This window comes from Lissotriton vulgaris, chromosome 8 (assembly GCF_964263255.1).
Source record: "Lissotriton vulgaris chromosome 8, aLisVul1.2, whole genome shotgun sequence".
Taxonomy (NCBI): domain Eukaryota; kingdom Metazoa; phylum Chordata; class Amphibia; order Caudata; family Salamandridae; genus Lissotriton; species Lissotriton vulgaris.
Genome location: NC_141696.1, coordinates 80,527,285 through 80,552,873, shown reverse-complemented (window position 1 = coordinate 80,552,873; position 25,589 = coordinate 80,527,285). Strand labels below are relative to the sequence as shown.

Sequence of the window (25,589 nt, the reverse complement as noted above, 5' to 3'; positions counted from 1 at the left end):
ACTCAAAGTGGCTTTGCGTGGCTTCAAAAATATGTCTTAAGGTTTGCGTTACTCTCGCACCACATTTCATGGTGTGAGAGTGACACAAACTGGGTCATAAATACGGCCCTTATTCTTCAGATGGCAGCAATGCAATACTCTCACTCAGGTGTCCCCCCCCCATAGGACCAGCGGTGTAATTTCCATGCCACACTTTCAGGAAGACCATTGACTATGTAAATGAGTCACATTTAGATTCACTGGGGCAGATTTGCATGCCCCGTGCGCCACTTTTGCGCCGAAACTGAGTCACTTCTGTGATGCAGCGGCGGCAAAAAGCTAGCGCCATGCTGCGACGGATTTACAACGTGACGCATCTAGGGAGATGCGTCACGTTGTAAAGCCCTACGCCACATGAAACCTGCATCAGGTTTCATGTGGGCGTTCCGGCGCAGGAACGTCTCGGAAAAGTGCCTGAGTGAAATCTACAAGATTTCACTCAGTCACTTCTCCAACACTGCTGCGTCAAAACCTTGCACCTGCATGAAGCAGGCGTAAGGCTTGACGCACCAAGTTGTGTATGGGCAGGCAACGAGCATTGCTGGAGTTGCGCGCGCTTGTGACGCGACTCCAGCAATGCGCCACCCTTCTGACGGAAGATGCGTCACACATCTGTTTATCCTTGCACCAGCATCTGTGGTGGTGCAAGGGTAGACTAGCATGACGCACCTTATCTGGTGCATCTCTGCTGGTTTGTAGGGATGTGCCAGTCACCATAAATCTGCCCCACTGTTTGTAGCTTTGTCTTAAGTGGAAATCCCAAGTTTCTGGCCTGGCTCCTGTCCTCCTGCAGCAACATTGGACATCCTTAACTGGATTTCTGGTCCAGAAAAGCTGCGTCTCCATGTGCAGCAGGGCCATGCAAGAGGAGGCCCGGTCATGCTCTTACTCCAGGTCCTGTGCTTTTTTGAGGTCCAGAGTTCCAATTTGCAAAATGTATTTTAACAGTAATTAAAACATTGGAATGTTGGGAGCTCCATTGAAAACAATGGAGTGCCCCGGGCTTATAATGGCTGGAATAAGCCTGGATCTCCAACATTCCAATGTTTCTTTGCTCACAGCTCTGGCTGTGAACAAAGGCTTCAGGGAGCCTGAGGGGATTCCAATCCCCTCACGCTCTCAAAAGGCTTTGTTCTTTTTTGTTAGAACATTCTGCCCTCTAGTGGCAGAATGTCCTAATAGCCTTATAGCCCTTCATAGCTGGGCTATACCGGCTATTAAAGTCCCTCGCCTTTGTTAAAAGCCCTTGACTGCGGCTCGGGCCTTTAACGCTGGAGAGGGCCTTTAATATGTTATGTTATGTTATGTTAACCGTTTTATAGAGCGCACAGCTGCCCCAGCAAAGGGGCGTCCCGGCGCTGGCCACGAAGAGGGCACAAACAACATATACCAGACTGAAAAATATCAATAGAACCTATCCCGATTATAGTGAAGTGAACAGAAAGGTCTTGATAGCTTTCCTAAAGGCAAGTAGGCAGTCAATAGCACAAATATGTGCAGGCAGAGAGTTCCAAAGCTTGGGCGCGTGGTATCCAAAAGAGCGTCCACCCATCCGGGAAAGCATGACTCTAGGCACAACCGCCAGATGTTGCTCGGCAGAGCGGAGTGGACGAGATGGAACGTAAGGGGTAAGCAGATTGTTCAACAGGGCAGGACTCGAGGATTTCAAGATCTTAAAGGATAGACAAAGTGTCTTTAAATAAATACGCTTTCCAATGGGGAGCCAATGCAGCCTCCGTATAGTGCTAGTGGCAGAGCAGAAGCGCGGTAACCCACCCGCGCTCTGGCCGCGGCATTTTGGACTCGCTCCATTCTAAGTATTTCCGCCTTGTTTGCCCCCAGAAGAAGGGAGCTTGCATAGTCCAGGCGAGAAAGGATGGTAGCCTGAACGATGAGTTGTCGTATAGGTGGATCAAAATACTTCAGAATGGGTCGAAGGCCTCGCAGAATGCCGAAGCACATGGCGGCTACTTGCTTTGTATGAGCTTGAAAAGAGAGAGATGAGTCCATCAGGACTCCGAGATTTTTTACCACTCTCTTGGGCGTTGGTATTGCCCCCAAGGCAGTAGGCCACCACTGTGAAAAATGAATACAATCTTGGTGAACATTATCTGCGCCATCTTGCCCCTTTTCGAGCCCAGTCGTGCGCGTAAGCGGCAGCCATTTTGAATGCCATGGCCTCCCTGCCCCTCGCTGATAGCCAGCGCGTCTCTCTCTCTCTCTTAACCTCACAAGCAGTCCCCCGCACACTGACAACCCCCGCTCTCTCATGTCTTGGGTCATAAACCCCTCTCCAGCGCAGTTTCACCACTGAATCTCATCCTGTTCCCAGCGCAACACCTCCCCTCATTCCTTTCATGGCCTCAAACCCTTTTGATGCAAACCCCCTTTTCCTGTATCCCCGTTTGTCTTCCCTGTTCCCAGACCGCCACCTGGCTCTGCGGATACTGTTTATTACCCCGTACAGTAGGAAGCCTCCCCTCCCCATCAAAAGACCCCCGAACCGATCAAAGCCCCCACCCCATGAGATCCGATCAACCCCATGCATTCCGTGAATCGGCGGAATGCCCTGCTGTGTGACAACTATCACCTGTTGTGACCGGGGTGGGGAATCCAACTGTAAATGTGTGTGGGAACGGGCCTGAAGGGGAGATTCCGAGGATGTCCTTTCATACTTCAAAGCATTGCAAGAATGTGTTACATACAATAAAGTTCGTAAACCTGTGTATAAGAGGCCAGGCCTCAGAGATGCGGGTAGAGCACCTCGTGACGATACTTGCTGTCTGAATTGATGTGTTCTCCTCCGGAGAGAATAAAATCCTCGTTTCCCGCCTTCCAGTCTCCAGCGCCTGCTTCTTCATTGATTAATATTGGTGGGTCATAGAGGCGATACCGCCGGGCAACATAAAAGGGTTTTTGGTTACCGGTTGTCTTTGGAACCCTTTTTAACAATTGGCGTCCCAAACGTGGGGCCCATCAGCGACTCGTGGATCCAGTGGGAGAGGTCCTGACGACAGAGTGAACGACTGCAACGATCGGAAGGTACCCTGTCCGATAGACCCTCGTCTGACAGCCGATCATCCGAACTTCACTGGTTCCGAACAGACCTCTCTCGAGTGATCTGCGGTCCTGACTGGGAACCATCAGGAGTGCCACGAGAAGTACGGAGAGAAGAGGACGATCGGGCGCTGGATTCGGAAGACGAGAAACTGTCCATGCGGTCCGGGTAAGGTCGTGTAAACACGACGAATTGCGAAAGTGATAGATAATTGAAAGAAATTGATAATTGTTGTGAAAATACTAGTATTACTCTTTGTTAATTTATTGGAGATTCACTGTTTGCAAACGGAGAAAACAACAGGCTCTCCCTTTATAAACAGCGAAGGATAGGTACGCACCCGTCGGACCTATTTTTCTCCCCCACTGAACAATTGCCCCTTTGCCCCATTGATTAACTGTTATAGATTGTTTTCTGGAGATTCTCTGTCTGAAAACAGGGAAGATTAGGTCCCCTCTTTACAGATAGTGAAAGGGTAGGTGACGCGAACCTTTGCGAGCCTACTTATTCTCCCCATTGACCATATTGATTTTTTATTTTTGACCTAACATTGATTGATTGCTCAGAATTGGTTCATGAGGTATTCACTACGTGCAAACAACGTAGAATAGAAATATTCTGTCTAGTCTTTGCGCGCAGTGATAAGATAGGTAGTGCTGACTATTATCCCATTGTGATCCGTCATGCCTGTCTTCTCCCCACTGGTCAGTAGCCTGTTTAACCCGGACCGCTTATTAGAGATGAACCATCCGGCTCCGCTGGAAGGCACCCCTAATAAGGACATGTTCATGAAGCATGGATTAATTGCTATAGCCTATAGTGAGCTGTGGCATAAATATACAAAAAGGGATCGAGAAAGACAGTGGCCACTGAGAGGATCCTTTGATCTCGACAAAATAGAAACAGTAGAAATAGCCCTTCGTAGGAATAAAACAACACCTATTATGCTCGATAGCCTCGGTATGTGGCGCAAAGAAGCCACGCAACGAAGGGAAAGCGACGAATTTAGAAAAGGTGAAGGGACACGACGGACAAACCTCCAAACGTCTAGTAGGCAAAGGGAAGGGCCAGCGATGGCACAGCCCCGAGGAGTAGACATGAAAAGCGAATGGTGTAAGGGGATGTGCCGACAAGCCAACCCCGGAACACAACGACCTGAAGGAAATCCCCCGACATTACGCACAGGACGGACAGATTTAAAACAAAACCAATGTGCTTTCTGTAAACGTCTTGGACACTGGAAAGTCCAATGCCCGATTCTGCAAAGCATAGGTAAGAATGGAGGGTTGACGGGAAGGACGGACCGACAGAAAGGAAAAAGACGTGAGATAAAAACCAATCAGACTAGTGCAGACAGAACAGACAGGACCACCCCGTTTGATTATGCTCGGTGGCACAGATTTCGTCAGGCCAATTTTAACGACATGTTAGAGTTCTGGGACTGATTGCTCTCTGTTGCTCCCCCACTCTGAAAAACAAACACAACTGCAGGTCAGTGTGAACAACCCCCCGTTAAAGAAAAGACTCAAGGAAGCCAAGCGTCTATTGTACAAAAACTTAGGATTTAATCACGGTAAAGGAAACACACAACCAACGGTAAATAGAATAACTAGTAGAACTTTCTAAAACAAACTTTACTGATAGGAAAAATACAAAACGTGTTATGCTCACTCCGGAAGTCCTCCAATGTAACAGTTCGATGGTCCCGCCCATCCGGAACACCTAGCACGTGTGGGGCGGGGCCTGCCAGCAACCATGGGCCAAAAAGGAGATTGCTGGCGAGAAGGTCCTGGAGGCTCCACCAAGCAGGCAAATGAAATGGTCTTCCCATACTGCCCTTCCAGGGATGGCGTCCCCCGGGCCGCAGGTAGGGAGGGGGCGGCTGCAAATGACCCCCTCCCTCGTATCTTCTGGTCCGGCCATCACGAATTCCTCCATCGAACGGATGCAGGGTGGGCAGGGAGGAAGAGGCGACGCGGACGAGCCTCTTCCACCCCCACAGGTAGGAGGCTTCCCTGCCCTGGTCCGGCGCCGATGTCCTCCAGCCGGACGGCAGCCATATACCTGCGCTGCACAGGACTTATAATGTCCGGCTGGTATATTTCCGTAATACAGGACATACAATGCCCGCCTCGTATATTTTCTCAGAACAGGACATACAAGACCCGGCTGGTATACCTGCGTAGCACAGGACATACAATGTCCGACGGGCATATTTGCGGAGCACCGGATGTACAGTGGTCCCCCAAGAGTTGGAATCAGGGGTGTAGGGTGGTCATCATGTGCGCCCCTGATTCCAAGGGACGGCGTAGGATGCGCCGGGAAAGGAAGGCGGCACAGACGAGCCTTTCTCACCTCCCCAGACGAAGGCTCCACTGCTGCACCCTGGCGCCCCGAACCAAGAATGTCCAGCTCCAGCAGCATGATGCTCTGTCCTCCGCCATCACAAGAAGTTCCTTCCACTCCTGATGGATACGGCAAAGGTGGCTGCCACAAGGATCTCAAAATGGCGTCTGGGCCCTCGAAAAGGCGGGTCTAGGCCGCTGGAATAACTTTTGTCCAAAGTTGCAACTCGGGCACTTGCCCACCTGGGCGCAAGCCCCCACCATCGACAAACATCCCCTCGACTTTGAAGATTCTACCAAAGTCCCAAGGGCCCTCGACCCCTTCAGGCTTCCGGTGAGGAACAGTTGCATTGATCTCAAATGAAATAACCACGGCACAGCAACAAGATGGCGGTGCTCTCGTGTCTGCATCAGCTTCCGTCTGAACCACCCAGGAACATTATGGGCTAACGAACTTGAGTAAGTTCCGGCTGAACATCAACATGACCCGGTAAGAAAGACTCTACTCCCTCCCTCTCTTGATTGACAGTCCACACCACCAGCCCCTCTGTTAGCACAGCTTTCTTTTGAACTGCCGAAAGGGACTCTGGTCCAAACCGCCAATTGTCGGGGATATTTTGCCCCTGATGCTACTTCCGGACTAAACCGGCCTCGCCCAAAATGGCGCTGGTATCAATGGAACTTACGGGTGCCTCGTGGTGTTCCTTAGCTAATGAAACTTGATGTACTAAGATATATATATATATATATATATATACGAACCATTGCGCACTCGATGTTAAAGGGAGGAGGGTTCACTTGGCAGACATTTAAGAAGAGGTTCTGTAAAAATGTTGATTTCAATGAACAATTTATTTTTGATATTTGTTGTAACTGATACCTAACGTCGCTCATGATGCACGCCCGCGGTTTGCATTTAGGAAATGTGATTACGATGAGCTTGACTGTGTTTCCATCTATGAACTGAAATGCCCCTGATACCTTCGTCACGCAATGAAATGTTTTTGGTTACTTGCAAATAATTAATTAGACCTTTTTTTACATGTTCTTGTGCTCCAAAATAACCCCCTACTGTATGTGCTTCCATCGACGACATATCAGGTCAAAATATGAATTGCGTTCTCACATTTCACGTACTGAATAATTCTGCAAATAAAGGTTTTTTTTACAACTATGAATAAGCATCGCATACTTTTGTAAATATGGGTATCGGTGGGAGGGTTTTTCTGTGCACAACCATTCTGCTCCTCTTTTTAAGGTTATCTGAAGAAACGGTTGTTCGGCCCTGGATTAATGATCGACTCAAAGGTATGATACGCTGCCTCCAAAATATGCGACTAAGCCCAGGAACTAACGTATGAAGAAGGACCTCGACTTCTGAGAAATGGGTAAAGAAAAGCGGGGTGATTGATAAAATGTTATAAAGATATGGGGATCGAAGGTACTAAGGTATAGGGTTGAACGACGAACTGATATGCCTTAGAACGTCACAGCTTTGGGGATGATTTAGGGATCCCGAAGGCCGGATACATCTACAAACCCGGGTACCTCACGCTAGGCACCTCTGATTCTCTCTTTTTAACGTTTCACTACACACGATCCTTAATGCCTTCCTCGAACCTCCCCATGAACAACCTATCACATTACCTGCCCCCATGACTTTAGGAAACCAGAACCCTAAGGGATTATATCCCGAAGAGATGAATACGAGTATGCAGTAAGTAAAGGACTTTCGTGCCCATACATTTGATGTGTTTGAATGTTGTCCTCCCACTCCCCCCTTTTTCCCTCCTTTTTCCCTCTGCAGGTTACGATAGAATCCCGATTAGAGTATCCTAAGGAATCTGGAACCACGTCACCCCCGATGCATGAAGACGGACTAGCGCTGCAAAACGGCGCAGTGAGGACGCTCTCACGGCCTTTTTACCTGGTCTAATGCTCTTCTGTCCCGAAACTGCATGCCTTCTACCTCCTAACACAGACCCGAAACGCCTAAACGTCGGGTAACGCACTGAATAGCCCAAACAATACACGGTCATTCTCTATGTCCCATGTGTACTGTTTTGCCTATTGTCTCTCTCTCTCTATCTCTTACTCTATCTCTCTCTCTGTCTCTGTCTGTCTCTCACTCACTCTTCCACCCCTCCACGCTTTCCCTTTTCCTAGCAACTGGCACCTAATTGGCGAACCTGGTGCGCCTCCTGATTGGCCCCAAATACTACAAGTATTTGCACAAATTTGTCCTAAATAAAATTGTATCGGCACCACGTTACTACCTCTCCCTTTCTGCTAAAATATGGATGAAAAATTAAATTGACCGATAGGAAAGGGACAGGTAAGACGACTAAGGTTCCCTAAATTTGACCCACCCTCAGGGAACTATTTGTCAGTGGCCTCTATGATAAAATGTGTCTGTGGTAATGCGACCATTCCCATTGAAAATTGTCTCCGTACCCCGAGCTGTAAGAAATGATTGAAACACCCCCATCTGCCCAAAATGCCCCCAGTTTGGTATCAGCCACCCTGAACGAGGACTTGAAGAATGCCCCTTGCTCCGATTCGCTGTGTTCCTCATCGTTTTCCATAAGATCCCTCCTTCCCGGAGGATAAGTTTAATAATTATTGTTTCAAACCACCCCTCCCGAGTTTTTTTGTAGTAACCAGGTTGCGAGGATTTATATAGAAAGTTAGAAGGATGTGTGCAAAGTTGAAAATTAGATTGAAAATCGAAAGAACTTGTTGCAGTAAGCCTGGTTGATAATAAAATGTTTTTATGTAATGCAAACTTGTTTAGCCTATGTTCACCCCTCAGAAGGATGCCTATCAGACTATGGTGAATAGCACGTTACACTTTTTTCGTAAAATACAAGGCCCTGAAGACCAGCCTAGCCTTGCAAGACTCGTACTAGGGAAATAGGTCTCTACCAGAAGAACTGACATCTACTATAATAGACTTATGCAATACATGAGTACCAGACCTCGTACCTATTACAAATGAACGTAATGACCATCATAGCGCCAAAGAATTAGCCACAAAGGGAAGTTGTAAGGAATCCAGCAAACCCATCATCAATTGCTTATACGCTAGCCGCAAGAATCTCCAATGTAGCGAGTGCTTACCCCAGTTGCTTGGTGTTGGGAGAGAATTAGACTTATGTAATTACCTTCTTCTGCAATATCTCTAAAGACTGTCTTTTCAAAACTCATTTAAGGGTATCACTGTCGGAGGAGGAAGAGACCGGATGTGGGAGCACGCGGCCTGACAGCGGATTGAGGAACATCAGCGACGGAGGCCGAGGCGAGACCACAGCAGTAAGGAGACGCCGGACGGGGCATGGTCTCAGACAAAGCTACGGAAAGGGCTGACCTGAAGCCCCTGCTATATGATCAACGTGTGCCAAAAGCCCCCGCTCTCTGAACATGGTTACGGACTCGCCTGTCGAAAACTCTCCGCCTCCCCCTGATCTGTTCCCGACCTGGCCTTGCTCCATCCCCTCCTCCTCCGACCTACCATAAGGACTGTTCACACCCGCACCTTTCCATCCGAACTCCCAAGTTCCTCCAAATCCTACTGAACTACCCAGAGAAGAGTACTCCCTACGTCAGAAGGGAGGGAGCTCCGACTAAATAGACCACGAACTATGTTAAACCCCAGAACGGTGACCTAGAACTCCACCAAGGGTCGCCCCCGAAGAAAAGAATAAACAAAGTCTGTGGTTCTGCCCGCTACCAAACACCCTGAAGATGATGGAAGCAACAGGAAATGCCCATCACAGAGACTCAAGACACGAACAGATCTCACAATTCTGGAACAATCGCATTTTTATTGCAAATCAATGCTCTGCGCTACAAAAGAAAGTGCACCTGTTCCAAAACCGTAACGCATTGCTCCTATGGGGCCTGGCGAAACAAAACAAAAGGTACCCCTGCCCGCAGACCTCCAACGACTCAATCCACATGAACATTTCTGTTGATAGGTAATCCAGATGCTCAACAGTGCTGACAGAAGACGACAAAGGACAACGAGAACTCTGACATTTTCACTGTATCTCCTTTCTCTCCCAATCGCCATTGGACTGACTATGCACCCGCTGTATACAAAGGACTTACTTATATGATAACTCACCAGTTCTTATTCTATGATCTGTACCCGACGCCCTCACTGTGTAATTCTAGTCTGATATTGCATTATGATGATTTTTCCTGCAACCAACTTAACAATGAACCCGCTTACTAGATGATGAGATTTTTCAATGTGATGTTTATGAAATGATGTATATGCGCAGTTCCTTTGCCTAAGTCCCCTCTCCCTTACTTGTGATTGCTGCATATAGGTGTAGATAGGAAATAGGCCAGCAAGATGTCTTGGAAATGTTAAAGGGAGGACTGTGAAAAATGAATACAATCTTGGTGAACATTATCTGCGCCATCTTGCCCCTTTTCGAGCCCAGTCGTGCGCGTAAGCGGCAGCCATTTTGAATGCCATGGCCTCCCTGCCCCTCGCTGATAGCCAGCGCGTCTCTCTCTCTCTCTTAACCTCACAAGCAGTCCCCCGCACACTGACAACCCCCGCTCTCTCATGTCTTGGGTCATAAACCCCTCTCCAGCGCAGTTTCACCACTGAATCTCATCCTGTTCCCAGCGCAACACCTCCCCTCATTCCTTTCATGGCCTCAAACCCTTTTGATGCAAACCCCCTTTTCCTGTATCCCCGTTTGTCTTCCCTGTTCCCAGACCGCCACCTGGCTCTGCGGATACTGTTTATTACCCCGTACAGTAGGAAGCCTCCCCTCCCCATCAAAAGACCCCCGAACCGATCAAAGCCCCCACCCCATGAGATCCGATCAACCCCATGCATTCCGTGAATCGGCGGAATGCCCTGCTGTGTGACAACTATCACCTGTTGTGACCGGGGTGGGGAATCCAACTGTAAATGTGTGTGGGAACGGGCCTGAAGGGGAGATTCCGAGGATGTCCTTTCATACTTCAAAGCATTGCAAGAATGTGTTACATACAATAAAGTTCGTAAACCTGTGTATAAGAGGCCAGGCCTCAGAGATGCGGGTAGAGCACCTCGTGACGATACTTGCTGTCTGAATTGATGTGTTCTCCTCCGGAGAGAATAAAATCCTCGTTTCCCGCCTTCCAGTCTCCAGCGCCTGCTTCTTCATTGATTAATATTGGTGGGTCATAGAGGCGATACCGCCGGGCAACATAAAAGGGTTTTTGGTTACCGGTTGTCTTTGGAACCCTTTTTAACAACCACTGGTCATTCCACAGTTTGACGTTATTTCCCACCAGCAGAATCTCCGTTTTACCAGCATTTAATTGCAGGCAGTTCGCGGCCATCCAATCAGCTACCGCAGCCATGCCTTCTTTGAATCTAGAGGCAGAAGGGGAAGAGCCTTCAGCCAAGGTGATCACAAGCTACGTGTCGTCAGCATAGGAGACCATTGTGAGGTCCCATTGCTCTGTGACCGCAGCTAGAGACTGGACATAAAGGTTGAAGAGCGATGGGCTCAAGGCCGAACCATGGGGAACCCCCTGATCGATAGAGTGGATCTGGGAAAAAAAAGGGGGAACAGAGACTCAGAAAGATCGATAAGCTGCTATATCCCTCTCCGGCGGGCTATAAAGCTATAATAAAACAGGCCTTGCCTATTCCTTGAGACGCGCTAATACAGCCACACCATCTCGTGCCTCTAAACTCTGCATTTTCTCTTCCCTCCTGTTATTTTTAATTACGAGATGCTGCCTAGAGTGACCTCACAAAAGAGTTTGCCCCTGGACTCACAAGAGCTTCTGACAGCCATACCTTTGGTTGGCCATTTTTGGTGTCCCTTCCCAACTTTAGTCCAACAAGGGTAGCGTCTTGAGCCAATTGGGCAGCCAGGGTATGGGCAGCTGAAAGGAGTCTGTCATCTATTTCTAGTGGAACGCTGAGTCAGTTGCTCTTTGCTGCTCCAACAGGGCACCTCTGTGCTCTGCAGAACAGACCACCAAGCCCGCCTTGATCTTTCACTAAGCTCATTACAGTTGGGTTTTTCGGCGGATTTTTGATTGGATTTATCATTTTTTCTTTGATATATTGGTTTATCTTTATGATGCTTTTATATGATTGTGTTTACATTATTTTTAATTGTACAGTGTTTTAGCATCCGCCGTTTTTCCACATTCAAACTTAAAGAATAATTAACAAAATTAAAAGTTCCAAAACCCTACTTATCGAGTTTGCTACTCTTGGCTAACCATATCTCTCCAAGTAGACCCCCAAAAAAACTAAAATATGTGATTTTGTTTGCAACCACAGCTTATTACACAAGGTAGTGCCCAGAATTTGGAATTTACTTCTCCATACCTCTGCACTACCACCTCTTTCTGCATCTTCAAAAAGGACCTTAAAATAAGCATGAGCGGATTTTGCGGATTGGCAATCCGCGAATTTTGCGGATTTGCGGATTCGCAATCCGCAAAATCCGCGAATTCCCGCGAATTTGCGGATTTTTTTTTTTTGTGTTCGCCCGTGTTTCTGCCAGTTCGCGAGGGTTTTTACAATTTCGCAATTTGCGAACTTACCTGTCGGGTCGCAAGTTTTGCGAACTTGTTGTTTCTACGTGTCCAGCCTGTTTGGGACACTCTTCTTCATCACTGCCACTCTCTGTCACCACTGCCACTCTCTGACTACTCATGCCACCCTCTGGCCCACCCATGCCACCCTCTGTTTCATCACTACACCCTCTGGTTGTCCAGTGTACATTATTTTCGGCAAAGCAAAGCACACCTTCCCTGCCTCAAGTGACCTGAATTAATTTGGGGCTGATTAATGTGTCACAGAATATTTTTTTAGCTGGCACCTGCTTCCTTAGTGCGCCCTGATTAGTGATCTTTTGCACTTGCTAAGTGCTTTCATTGTTGCAAAATTAGTTACAACACCTGCCCTGCCCCAACTGACAATAATGAATTAGGGGCTGATTAATGGATTTTAACTTCCAGCCTGGCTCCTGCTTGTCTCCCTTAGCTGTAATTCAGGACCTTTGTGGCATATGTGTAACTATTCTGAGGTTCAGAGCAGGGTCACATAATAGTTTCAACTGGCAACTGAACTCTGGAGGGGCCCCTCAGGAAGCACTACAGGAAATGGCTACTAATGATGTGCCTGAACTTTCAGTTTTGCCAAGATCGTATTTCTGCAATTTTGCACTTATTCGCGGGGCGCGAACTCACGCGAACAGTGCGAGCAGTGCGAGCAAAATCCGCTGCTCGCGGATTTGCGGATTTTGCGGGAAATTCGCAAATCTCGCGGATTGCGGATTTCCCGAAAATCCGCAAAATCCGCGAGCGGAACGGATTTTCCGCCCACGCCTACCTTAAAACCTTTCTCTTCCAAAGACACTGTTACCAGTAATTCTCTGACTCTGACTGTTTCATGTTCCTCACTGGTGAACTAGTTCTTCCTTCTGCTTATGTACTTTTGAAACCCTAATCGCTCAAACTTTAGATTGCAATGTGTAATTTTTTAGTGACTCTATATTTTGTAAATATGTAACCTTCACTCTGCGTAACTCTAGTAGTTATACGTCTTGTCACCTCTACAATGTTAACTGTGATGATCTAATGTACTTCATTCTATTGTGAAGCGCTCTGACTCCTCTGGGTAAATTATGCGTTAAATAAAATTGCGTAAATAAATAAGTAAGACAAAATGTCAACCATCCTGAAGAAACTTAAGAAAACTCTGAGACTAACCCACCTGTGCAGCGCTACAGAAAAAATGTTTCACAAAAACATTCTGGGAGTTCTCAGATGTAGGTGTGACTTATGCCAGGAAAAAGTCTTTCCACTTGCATAATTTATTGCAGAGTCCAAAAACAGCACACATCTAAGTTGCCCACGCGGAGGTGTTACTGATGTATGCGTAAACTATGCATAAATTAAACATTCATGTTCCTGTTTGGTGGGTAGAAGTGGGCGTTTCTCAGGGATTGTAACGTGGCCAAGGAAGAACAGTGCCTGTGAGGTGATCTCCTACACAGTGGTATGTTTGTATTCACAACCATTATGCAATATATTTCACACACTGCTATGCACTTCTGTCTTACACCTGAATGATACAGACGTAAACAGAGCAGTAAGGGTGAGAAGTGCAGCGGTTTGACTTATTTACAGGTCTTTTTCCCATATTAAAAGTGACGCACCGGTGGCGCAAGGAGCTTGTAAATTAGCCCCTATATTTACATTGTCACAAGATGTGCGTAGGAAGGAAATTAATTCCAATGGAGAATGTGTTTTATGGACAACAAAAAAGAACATTCCTCGATCTGAGGGGGGTGGGTAAACTCTTGGGTGAAGACCGTTCACCTCACGATGATGTCGCCACAGCGGGTCATTCCGTTAATTCTGGAAAAGGATTTTCTTGCCACCATAGACCTCCAAGACGCCTGGCTTCTAGGAGACAGCAGAAGCTTCTGCTCTTCGCAGTTGGTCCTTGTCATCTCCAGTTCAGGGTTCGGCCCTTCGGGCTAAAATCAGCACACAGAGTCACAGGGACGGGGCAGGAATGTGCCGTTCTTGTCCTTTTCCCGTGTGCTGGCACTGTTTCGGCAGCCTTGTGCCAACGCAGACACCCTGCACCATGGTGAAAGGGTACCTCAGTTGCAGGCAGAATTCTTTTTAAGCAGGAAGGTGCACCTACCTGTACAAAAACAATTCCGAGAGGCTTTTTCCTCACAGAGAAAGAGGAACAAACGAGGACAAAATAAAAATATTTCTCCTCTTTACGCCTTCCGTGGGAGGCGTATCTTTTTGGTGCATTCCTAGGTTTACGTGGTCTTGTAACTCTGGAATGCGTCAAAAACCATCTGAGTTGTGTGGGAACCCAGATCAGGGTTCGGCCCTTTGAGCTAAAATCAGCGCTCCGAGGTTTTACCAAGGCCGGCACTCTTGATGGCCATTCTGCATCAGGAGGGCATCTCCAATCTTCCGTACCCAGACGATTTTCTAGTGTCGCTGCCATCAAGAGACAGCACAGAGCTCCAGGTGACAAGAGTAATTTCACCTGCGAAAGCAACATGGAATACAAGTTAGCCTGAATAAATCTCATCTGACCCCAGGACCAGAGTTTCACCAGGGCCAGGTTCCGGATCAGCAAGGTTCTAGTTCCCTTGCCCAATAAGAAGCGCAAGAAAATTTGTCATGTGACAGAGCTCATGTACATGGACAATCCAACGGTGTCTGCCTGGTAACAGGTGCAGGCAGTGCTCAATTTATAAAAAACAAACATAAGTGCCAGGCCTCTTGTCAGGAGACCAGGGCAGCTTGCACCATACATTGCCCCTGCTATGCTGCCAATGTTAATAACAACACAACTACTAATTATCACTCTCCTACAAGTATGACAATTCGGACTATTCCAGGACCCCAAAGCTATAAGAATGGCTTGGGCAGCAGGTGATAGTTATTTTTAATGTATATTGAATTAATAATTAACTCTTGTTGTGGTAATCTCTAAATTAGTCAGATAGTGTCACCTTGTGGCAGACTGTCACAAGAGCCGGTGTTGACAATTAATTGCAGGTGCCGAGCACCTGAAACAGCCGGCTCAAATTAAACACTGGGTTCAGGGTCACTTAGCAGCGACTAGCTTAGAACCATGTGCCTGATGTCACTTAAACTAACTGGTAGGACACATATTGAGCCACTGGTCTCTGTCGACCACAACTTAGCTCTGACCATCCTAATGAAACAAGACATGAGAGGAGAACATTCAGGATGGATGGAGTCTTCAGACATTCTGAAAAGGGTCCAGTTATCCCCTCAGTAACCAGCAATACGGACAACTGATGCCCGTGCAACCGAGTGAGGAGCTTGGATGGGTTCCCAGCAGATCCAGGGTCACTGATCAAGGGTTCCAGCAGATGAGATCCCCGACTGGAGAGAGTTGGGGGCTGTTTGGCTGACAGTCCTTGCCTTTTACCATCTTCTGTTTGGCCGTGCTGCAGTTGTCAGAACGGTCAACTATACCACAAAAACATATTATTATTATTGGGGTTTTATAAAGCGCACAGCTACCCGCAATGGGTTTCCCATCGCTACGCCCTTCATGATACTTTCTCAGAGTTATAATGAGATGCTTGTTCAAAACAAAGTTGCAGTATGTCCAGAAGATGGTTTAAAGTACCATGATGGTGGCTTACATCAACATTAAAGGGGGCATGAGCTCTCAGTCCTGCCAGAGGTTTCAGATCAGATTTTTCTTTGAGGCCAGAGCAGAATCACCTTTTTAACAGCAGTCTATCCAGGGGACAGAGGATATGAGATGAAACAGGCTAACTAAACAAATCCCTACCACCAGCGAATTTTTCATGAGTCAAAAAACTTTCACTTTAATCTGCTAGCGGTGGGATCGCCCACTCTTGCACGTTTGCCTCGACACAGAATGCTCTACTTCCAATCCTCTGCTCGACGATGAGAGTGGATGAGCTGTCACATCCTTGTCCGAATGGTCTCACCTACGGTCTTCTCTTAATTCTAAGGTTTCTGATCAGATTGAGACAAGAGAACTCAAAAGTAATCCTGATGGCTCCAGTGTGGGCCCAGGGACATAGCTCAGGCAGTTCAGGGAAGCTCTCAACTCTTTTGGGGTCCCCAAATCTTTAGGCAGTTAACAGGATTGGGCACACGCTGCTCCACCTCTCAGCTGGATTGCCCCTGTGCATTCTGGGTCATGCAGTTCGTGTGTCTTCGCAAATGAAAAAGAAAGGGGTTGTAAGTGTTTCACCAAGTTTGGTGCAAGTAGGTACTTGGTATCTCCAGGCATCTCTAGACACGAGACTTGACTTGTGTTTCTGGATCAATATCCTTCATCAGTAGAGATAAGTAATGAGGCCGATGAGTAGGCTTCATTACTAATCCAGCTGAGAGGTGGAGCAGCGTGCGCCCAATCCTGTTTACTGTTTAAGGGCTCCCGCGAGCCTCCCTAGCTGACGAGCTAGTGGTGCTGCACCTGCGCGCCCGGGAGGCATTGAAGCCTGTGACTGTTGTTGGGCCCCCTCTTTGAGTTGATACAACTTATGGAATTTCTGCAGATGGGTTTGCCTTGGGCCTTAAAGTGTCTCGTCTAACATTCAGTGGAGGCCATTAGATCCTCCTGGGGGACACTTTTGGACAAGGCGGTCTCAAAGGGTGGTTATGTGGTTATTTTATTACCATCAGGTCATCGCATGACCCATTTATTCTTCTTGGGACTTCATCCCGATCCTTATCTCTTAAAGAAGTCTCCTTTTGAGCCTCTCGATTTAGCGAGGCGGAAAATTCTATCCCCCAGATGCATCAAGAACCCATTTTGCTGTTCCTTAATAGTGAAAAATAACGATTCGCTATTAAGGAATAGCAAAATGCAATGCATGAAGAAATCACTAAAAAAATTGCGATTTCTTAAATTTCCTTAATTGCGACTTGCAAATTGCGGGTCGCAATTAAGGAATACCTCCCCATTCATTCCCATGGGCCTAGAGGCCCATAGGAATGAATGGGAAGACATTCTCAATTTGCGAATCGCAATTAGCGAATCGCAAATTGAGAATACGATTTCAAGGGTGCAGGGGTGTCCAAAGGACACCCTGTTGCACCCCTGAAATTGATCTGTGCACATATGCTGCGCACACACATGCCCTTAGGGCATGTGTGTGCGCAACATGAAACTTTGAAAAATGCACTTTAGTGCATTTTTCAAAGTTTTTACAAATTACCATGAAGTTCAACTTCATGGTAATTTGCGAGCCCTATTAGCGAAATCGCTATTTTTTAAACTTTAATGCATTGCATATAAGGAATCTCAATTTGAGAATCCTTAAATGCAAGTAATCGCAATTTTGGGATTTTTTAATTTGCAATTTTTGCATTTGGGATGATGCATCCCAAATGCAAAAATACCGGTCGCAAAGGGGCAGATTCTGAGAATCTGCCCCTTTGCGAGCAGATTTTACCTTGATGCATCTATGCCTATATTTGAAAACTTTTTTTTTCTGTTGGCAATCACCACTGATGAAATATTGGGGGAGCTCGGCTCCTTTTCTGTTAGACACCCCTTCTTTTGGATGTTTCAGGACGGGGTGGGCGGGGTTGCACCACCCTGAGGCCCATCTTTGGTCCTCAAGGTAAATTCAGCTTTTCGTATTGACCAGGAGGTGCTTCTACCAGTATTTGTCCGAACCCTCAGACTCCCGGGGATAAAGACCTGCTCACTGTAGTTGTGAGGCGCTCGATTCTCATTTACTTGGACCTCGTCTTGGAGTTTAGACAGTGCTTTAAATGGGCGGTACTGTCCAGTACGGAGTACCGGCACTTTTTTATTTTGAGAGGGAGAGTACCGGCACTTCTCAAGAGAAATACCATACTTTTAATTGGAGAGTTCAGGCACTTCTCAGAATACATGCACTTATATTCTTCCATTTCGAGCACTGAGTTTAGAGTTTCTTCCTCTCTCTTTCTAAATTTTGGCCCAACTTGGAGGGGACTCGAGCCATCGCTCCAGGGAAAATGGGTGTACTCTTTGATGTCTCTTGCATACAGAGAAGTGGCCATACCCTTCCAAGAAGGGGTGGGAGCTAGACCTACCAGGGCCATGTCAACTTCTCTGGCAGAGTCACAAGCAGCATCTTTGGAAGGCATTCACAGGGCGGCAACATGGGCAGCCCCTTCTACTTTCACTGAGCATTACACGGTGATGCAGGGGACAGACCTAAAGGATGTTTTGGGGTCAAGGGTTCTTTCATCCGGGACGAACCAACTCCACACACACACAACTGAGTTGAGCGTGGAAATTCAGGTGTCCGGTTCTCTCTCGTTTTTTCTTGTATCTCATTATCTAATTAAACAAAGCGAGAGCGACACGGAGGTACTGCTCCAATTACTTACCAGTAATTGCAATACTCCAGTCTAGCTCGCTTTGCATAATTAGCCCCTCCCACTCGCCCTCCTGGCACGAGGCCAGCTGCGTACGAGAGGGCTCGAGAAAACTAAACAAGAGCTGGGGAGGCTGGGAGGGGTTTTTATACTGAGGGGATTTCATGTGGGCGTGTCTATGACGTGCAGCGGCCTCATTATGCCAAAGCGAGAGCTCAACTGGGAGTGATACAACTTGGAAATGTTTCTTCAGCCAACAGATTTTTGGGGAAACCAAAGAGTGTCCCATTAATCAGAACAGCTCTATAGGCTGCTGAAAGGCGACACATTGGTGTGGCACAAAAACACAATTAAGAAGTCATATACCCAGACCTGGCTTTAGGGCACGTGAAAAGGTAGAACTGATATAGTAGGATGTATGTCACATATAAGAAATGTATGGAAAACGTTGCTGTTGATGGTTCCAGACTGAAGGATCAAGGCTGGTAAGATTGCGCCTGTCAAATAGATCTGTGTGCAACCCATAGACTGCATGCTTGGAGCTCGGCCGGACTGACTCAGCCTTTCATCCTTCTGAGGGGACTAGCAATGACTAGGGTAACAGCAACATCCGCCATTTACAGTGGGGGAATGCAAGGCTGGGGCAGCTATGAATACAGGGCATGTCATTATTACCAAGTGTCCCTGACCCTTCGGGATCAGAGGTCCGCCCAGGTCTCAAGGAATTCTGCCCAGAATGTCTAATCCCTCCCAATCCCGTCCCCTCAGTGAGACGAGGCAGAGAGATACCTTGCTACCTTTTGAAGTAGGTTGTGATCCCGTACCGACATTTCCACTTAACCAAACATTGTGTGATCCTGGGCTCACCTTTCTATGCCTCTCCCACCACATCCACCTCAGTTCCCGTGTCTGCTGAAGCGGAGTTCAGAACACACCTGTCCACACCTCTACCTGGTGCGTGTCGATAACGCACCTGCATGTAGCTCCTCTCCCAGGTAGGGTGACCAACTGGCATGGGTGCAAATTCAGGACAGTAAGTGTAAAAATTCAGGACAAAAGGCCAAAATTCAGGACAAAAGGTAAGTTTTACAGACACATCAGATGAGGTTGCGCAATAGTATATAAGTAAGTAAATAGACAATCACTTAAGTACAAGTAAAAATAAGTTTATATTCGGTTGAGACAATTGTGCACTTCATGGTTTTTCAGTATGTGCGCAGCTTAAAGCAAATGTGCAGGTCTTTTTAGTGGTAATAAAACCGCCCCCACCTTTCCAGCTCCCAGAGAAAACGTCCGATGCCCGGTCTGGCCAGTCTAGCCTTGCTACCACCCTCCAACGGCGCCCCTCATCTTCACATAGACCCTCTCTCATGTGTATGTAATTTGTTCCATAGTGCTACTCATCCCAAGTGTGTGGGGCAGAGTGTTGGAGTGTGTTACAATTAACACATATTGGCCCACATGCATCAATCTCGGCTTTTGCGATTTCTAAATTGCGATAAAAAGCGATTCGCAATTTAGAAATCGCAAAAGCCTATGCATGATTATTTTTTAAATATTTATCCAATTCGGTAGAAATCGCTATTTCTACCGAATCGCATAAAAAATGCGATTTTGAAATTGCGAATTCGCAATTCCCATTCATTCCTATGGGCCAAAAGGCCCATAGGAATGAATAGGAATTGCGAATTCGCAATTTCAAAATTGCAAATCCTGATTGCATTTCAAGGGTGGTGAGGGGGGTTCAAATGAACCCCCCCTGCACCCCTGAAATGTATTTTTCGCATCATGTTGCACACACACACATGTCCTAAGGACATGTGTGTCCGTATCATGAATGCTTTTAAAATGGGTTTTCTGTGTTATTAACACTTTTTGCAAATTTACCGAGTAGTTCAACTACTCGGTAAATTTGTCCCTCTAATTGCGAATTCGCAATTTCAAAAGTATTCATGCATTGCTTTTAAGAAATCGCAAATTTGCGATTTCTTAAAAGCAATCGCATTTTTGGAAATCGCAAAAATGTTGCGATTTCAAAAAATGCTTGATGCATTCCAAAAAGCATTTTTGGAATCGCAAACGGCCGATTTTAAGGAATCGCACCGTTTGCGATTCCAAAAATGCTTGATGCATGTGGGCCTATATATAGAGACACTCACTCATATAAACATGAAAGTCAATGTATAGGAAATGTTGCTTAAGATAATGGGGCTTACAATGTGTAATCATACTGTCATCCATTATACATTATTTCACCATTCATTCTGTCCTTCCATCTGTGTGCCCATCCATGTCTATAATAAACCACTTACAAACCTATTCGTCACCTATCCGTCCATCTATCACTTCACTCATCCATCCCTCCATCCACCCTTTTACTCATCCATCCATTATCCGTCCATCCACCCTTTCACCCTATCTATCCGAATACTCATCCATCCACTCTTCCACCCATCCATCCATTCACTCATACATCCAGCCATTTACCTATCCAGCCATCCTTTAACTTACTCATTCATCCACCCAGTCACTCATCCTTCCACCCATTCAGTCATCCAGGCGTTCTGGATGCGCTGGAGTCTTTTCTGTAGTTTGGCGGTGGTCCCAGCATAGAGGGCGTTCCCGTAGTCCAGACGGCTGGTGACGAGGGCATACTCATCTACTCATCCACTCATGAATCCATCCATTGAACCTATCACTCATCCATCCATCCATTCACTCACCGATAATCCACTGTTTCACTCACCCATCCTCCCTTTCTCTCTCAATTCCGCTTTCACTTAGCCATCCATCCTTCCATTCACCCATCCATCTATCAATCAATCAATCAAGAGTATTTGTAAAGAGCGCTACTCACCCGCTAGGGTCTCAAGGCGCGGGGGGGCTGCTTCTGCAGGAAAAGCCAGGTCTTGAGTTGCTTCCTGAAGGAGAGATGGTCCTGGGTGAGTCGTAGGTGGGTGGGGAGGGTGTTCCAGGTCTTGGCCGCCAGGTGGGTGAAGGATCTTCCTCCGGTGGGGGTTCTGCGGATCTGTGGGACGGTGGCGAGAGCTAGGCTGGCGGAGCGGAGCTGGCGGGGTTGGCGTGTAGAACGTGAGGCGGTTGTTGAGGTATTCGGGGCCCAAGTCGTGGAGAGCCTTGTGTGGGTGGGTGAGGAGTCTGAACGTGATCCTTTTGCTGACGGGGAGCCAGTGCAGGTCCCTCAGGTGGGCGGAGATGTGGCTGTGTTGAGGGATGTCCAAGACGAGTCGTGCTGAGGCGTTCTGGATGCGCTGGAGTCTTTTCTGTAGTTTGGCGGTGGTCCCAGCGTAGAGGGCGTTCCCGTAGTCCAGACGGCTGGTGACGAGGGCATACTCATCTACTCATCCACTCATGAATCCATCCATTGAACCTATCACTCATCCATCCATCCATTCACTCACCGATAATCCACCGTTTCACTCACCCATCCATCCTTTCGCTCATCCATCCACCCTTTCACTCCTTCACTCATCTATCCATCCTTTTGTCCATCTACCAGCCCTTTTGCTCACTCACCCATCATTACATCCACCCTTTCACACATCATCCATTCACCCTTTCACTTAACAATTCATCAATCCATCCATCATTTCAATCATCCATCCACCCATCCACCCATTTACTCCCCCATCATCCACCCTTCCATCCATCCACCCATTCACTCCCCCATCATCCACCCTTTCACTCGTCCATCCATCCATCCATCCATCCATCCATCCATCCATCCATCATTTCACTCATCCATCCAGCCATCCATCCACCCATCCCTTCACTTACTCACTTGCCCACCTTTTCACATTATGAGTTGTGCCTTTGTCTGCAGAGTTGTGGACAGAAGAGGCCCATCAAGAACTCCACCCTCACTGTAGTTCCTAAAGCAAGGGGTGGGGTGTGGGGGGGGGTTCATTGTCCTCCGCAAATCTGAAAAAGTGGAAGGCATGAGTCATGCATGATGCACAGTGCCTGGACATGGGGTGACTGTGACATGGTGTTGTTTCCAGAGCTTTAAGTGGGATGAAAAAATTAGGAGGTCTCTCAAAAGGGTGTTCGATGTAATTAAGGGTGTGGCTTAAAACACATGAGCTAACAATTTGTGCTTAGTATAATGTGCTCGACTAGTATTTTTGTTTGCATCCAGATATATAATACAACAAGAAACGTTACACCTAGAACAAGTAAAGTTACACCTACCACAAGCCAGAACTATTGGCTTGGTCAATGGTTGTTGTTTGCATAAAATAAAAAAGCATCAACCATGATTTTGTTGAATATAATATTGAAAATGGGTCAGTTCTAAAGGTTAAGCCTCTGAGAGACTGTTAATTATTTCCTTTGGACTTCTTTACCCCTTCCTTAGATGCACTGGATTCTCGCCCACCAGCAGCCGGGGCGTTGTTGCACTTCCAGCAGGTGACAGAAAGCCCTGCCCCAGACCGAGGAGGCCACCACATGCTGACCCATTGTCATTCTGTATGTGGCAATCAGCCGGCACACAGAATGACAAAGGGCGGGCGGGGCTGCTCTTGTGCTCAGGGAGTGTGATGAGGTGCCCCATCAGGGAGCTGAAGCCTTTTGCAGGGAACAGCTCTGTTCCCCTGAAAGGCCAAAATTAGGGACAAAAGGCGCCCGTAAAAGGGATCCTTGCAGACAACGGACGGACGCTCTCTCTGTGCAGGGAGGAGACAGAGTCAGGGCCCTGTTACCCCCAAGCCTGCCCGCTCCCGTCTCTCTCTCTCTCAGCGTGCGTGGAGGTCTCACCTGTATGTAGCTCCTCTGCCAGGGGGAGGGCATCAAGGCACCTGCTGCTCTTCGCTCTCTCCATGCGCGCACAGACAGGGAGGAGACAGAGTCAGGGCCCTGTTACCCCCAAGCCTGCCCGCTCCCCCTCTCTCTCTCTCAGCGTGAGTGTAGGTCTCACCTGCATGTAGCTCCTCTGCCAGGCTGAGGGCATCAAGGCGCCGCAGCGCTCTCCCGCTCCGGGCGTACTCAGACAGGGAGGAGACAGTCAGGACTCTGTTACCCCTAAGCCTGCCCGCTCCTCTCTCTCTCTCAGCGTGAGTGGAGGTCTCACCTGCATGTAGCTCCTCTGCCAGGCTGAGGGCATCAAGGCGCTGCAGCCCTCTCCCGCTCCGGGCGCACTCAGACAGGGAGGCGACAGAGTCAGGGCCCTGTTACCCCCAAGCCTGCCCGCTCCTCTCTCTCTCTCTCAGCGTGAGTGGAGATCTTACCTGCATGTAGCTCCTCTGCCAGGCTGAGGGCATCAAGGCGCCGCAGCGCTCTCCCGCTCCGGGCGCAGAGGCAGACAGGGCACGGTCTCTGTTTACACCTGTTCCTCCCTCGTCCAGGATGTGCCTGTGGTTGCCACAGACAACCAGGACGGCTTCCTCCTGCCAGGTGCGCACGCCCACGCCCACACGTGCTCTCCAGGTACCACCCCCACCTGCGCCCGCCTCTGCCCGTCCAGCCAGGTGGCACCGGCTCCCGGTGGCACACACCCGAGAAGAGGGCGGTGTTTAGCAGGAAGTGGTATCTTTAATTTCACCGACACACGCGGACCCACGAGGAGCTGGCACAGCAGGCGCTTGGGTTTCGCTTCAAGGCGCTGCGCAGCGCAGGAGGGGCGGGCAGGGGTGCGTGTGCGCCTTCTTCTTCTTCTGCAGTTATGTTAGTTTCTATAGTGCTGCTACCAATGTCTTTCGATTTTTTACTGTGTATTTATTTATTTGAAAAGTGTTATAAAGCACTAGCATTACCAGGGTATCGTAGCGCTGTACATCAGAAAAAGGGTGCGATTAGTCACTAAGCAAGTAAATATCCTGAATGTAGCGAGAACAAAAGTTGCATCCCGAATATGTCGCAAGCAAATGAGATAGCCATGTTTTGTTGATCATTGTTAATGATATAGCGCCTCGATTCCAGCTAGTGTGCAGAAGGCACGAGGGGAACCTCGTCCGACCACTACAGCAGGTTAAAGTCGACTCCTAATACCCACCCAACACAGCCCAGATAAACCACGCAACATCGAGAAATGGGAGGGTGTGATAGAGATTATTTGCAGTTATGTTAGTGAGCTATGTCAATTAATCAATCATGGATTTGTGAAGCGCAGCCACGGCTTTAAGTGGGCCGGGTCTCACTGTGTCTGAGCGCTAGCAGTTTTTAACAAGCATTTACAATGCAATGGTTTTGCCTTTGTTAAAGTTTGAGCTATTGGCAATGCTCTTGACATTATTATTATTTTTTTTTTTTTAACATAAATAAATGGCATGTTATTTGCAATGCCACTAGCTTTATCTTTCGCAAATGACACCCACAAACACCTACAGAGAGCCCCCCCAACACACACCCACACAGAGCCCCCCCCACACACTGCGAGCCCCCCCACACACTGTGAGAAAACATAGCTCCAGGACAGCACAACTCCGGGCCATAAACATGCAAAGCAAAAAACAGCTGTTAAAGCATGGAAATCAGCGAATTGCATATTCTACAGCAACACATTCTGTGGCAGGTCATGTGATCACTAATTAATCCACATGTCCCATGTCCTTTGCGTGTATCTTGCCACTTATATTTTGCAAATGAGGGACGAATTCAAAGTGGACAGGAGCGACAGATATTCCCGAGAGGAAAAGAAAGTGATCCCTGTAGGGAAGCTCGAAGGGTCATTGATCGTGGTGGGTCAGTAATCCAGGGGAGGAAAGGAGAGCATGGGGATGAGGCAACGTCTCCTAAAATGCGGGAGGTGGCAAGGTAGGGGCATCGGCGCGTAAATGGTGCCAGGGGGATAGCTTCTAAAACGGAGAGAGATACACAGTGTGAAGGAGTGCACCAATTCTTTATTCCCATTGAGAGGGGCCTCGTGATTGCCAAGGGGGGAGGGTATGGGAGCAGGAATAGCTGAGGTCGATTGATACATGTAGCGCAGTAGTCGACACCTCTTCTTGTAAAGTTTAAATCCTCACTTTAATCAAATAAAAAAAACATCCTTTACAAAATGATGATCCCCCCCCCCACCCCGCTCCATGAGGCCTTTGTTCACAACAACAGCTGTGAAAGGAATACATTGAATTGTGGCTGGTTAATGCACTGTCATGCAACAACAAGTAAACATTTTAAAATATTTAAGTATTTCAAGACATTCTCTGTGGACGTAAGCACACTAGTTTATGCTTTAAGGAAATCCATTTAAGAATGGACTCCACAGATGCATGCACACCCATGTT

At 47.7% G+C, this 25,589-nt stretch overlaps 1 protein-coding gene across 1 annotated transcript in view; it reads right to left on the bottom strand.

The window, feature by feature from the left end:
- LOC147693445 (uncharacterized) overlaps positions 1 to 23,692 on the bottom strand; it is a 116,214-nt gene extending 92,522 nt beyond the window's left edge. The window contains exon 1 of the mRNA XM_086933727.1: positions 23,592 to 23,692. The gene's annotated coding sequence lies outside the window, so the exon portion shown is untranslated. The remainder of the gene's footprint in view (positions 1 to 23,591) is intronic.
- Positions 23,693 to 25,589: the final 1,897 nt, after the last annotated feature.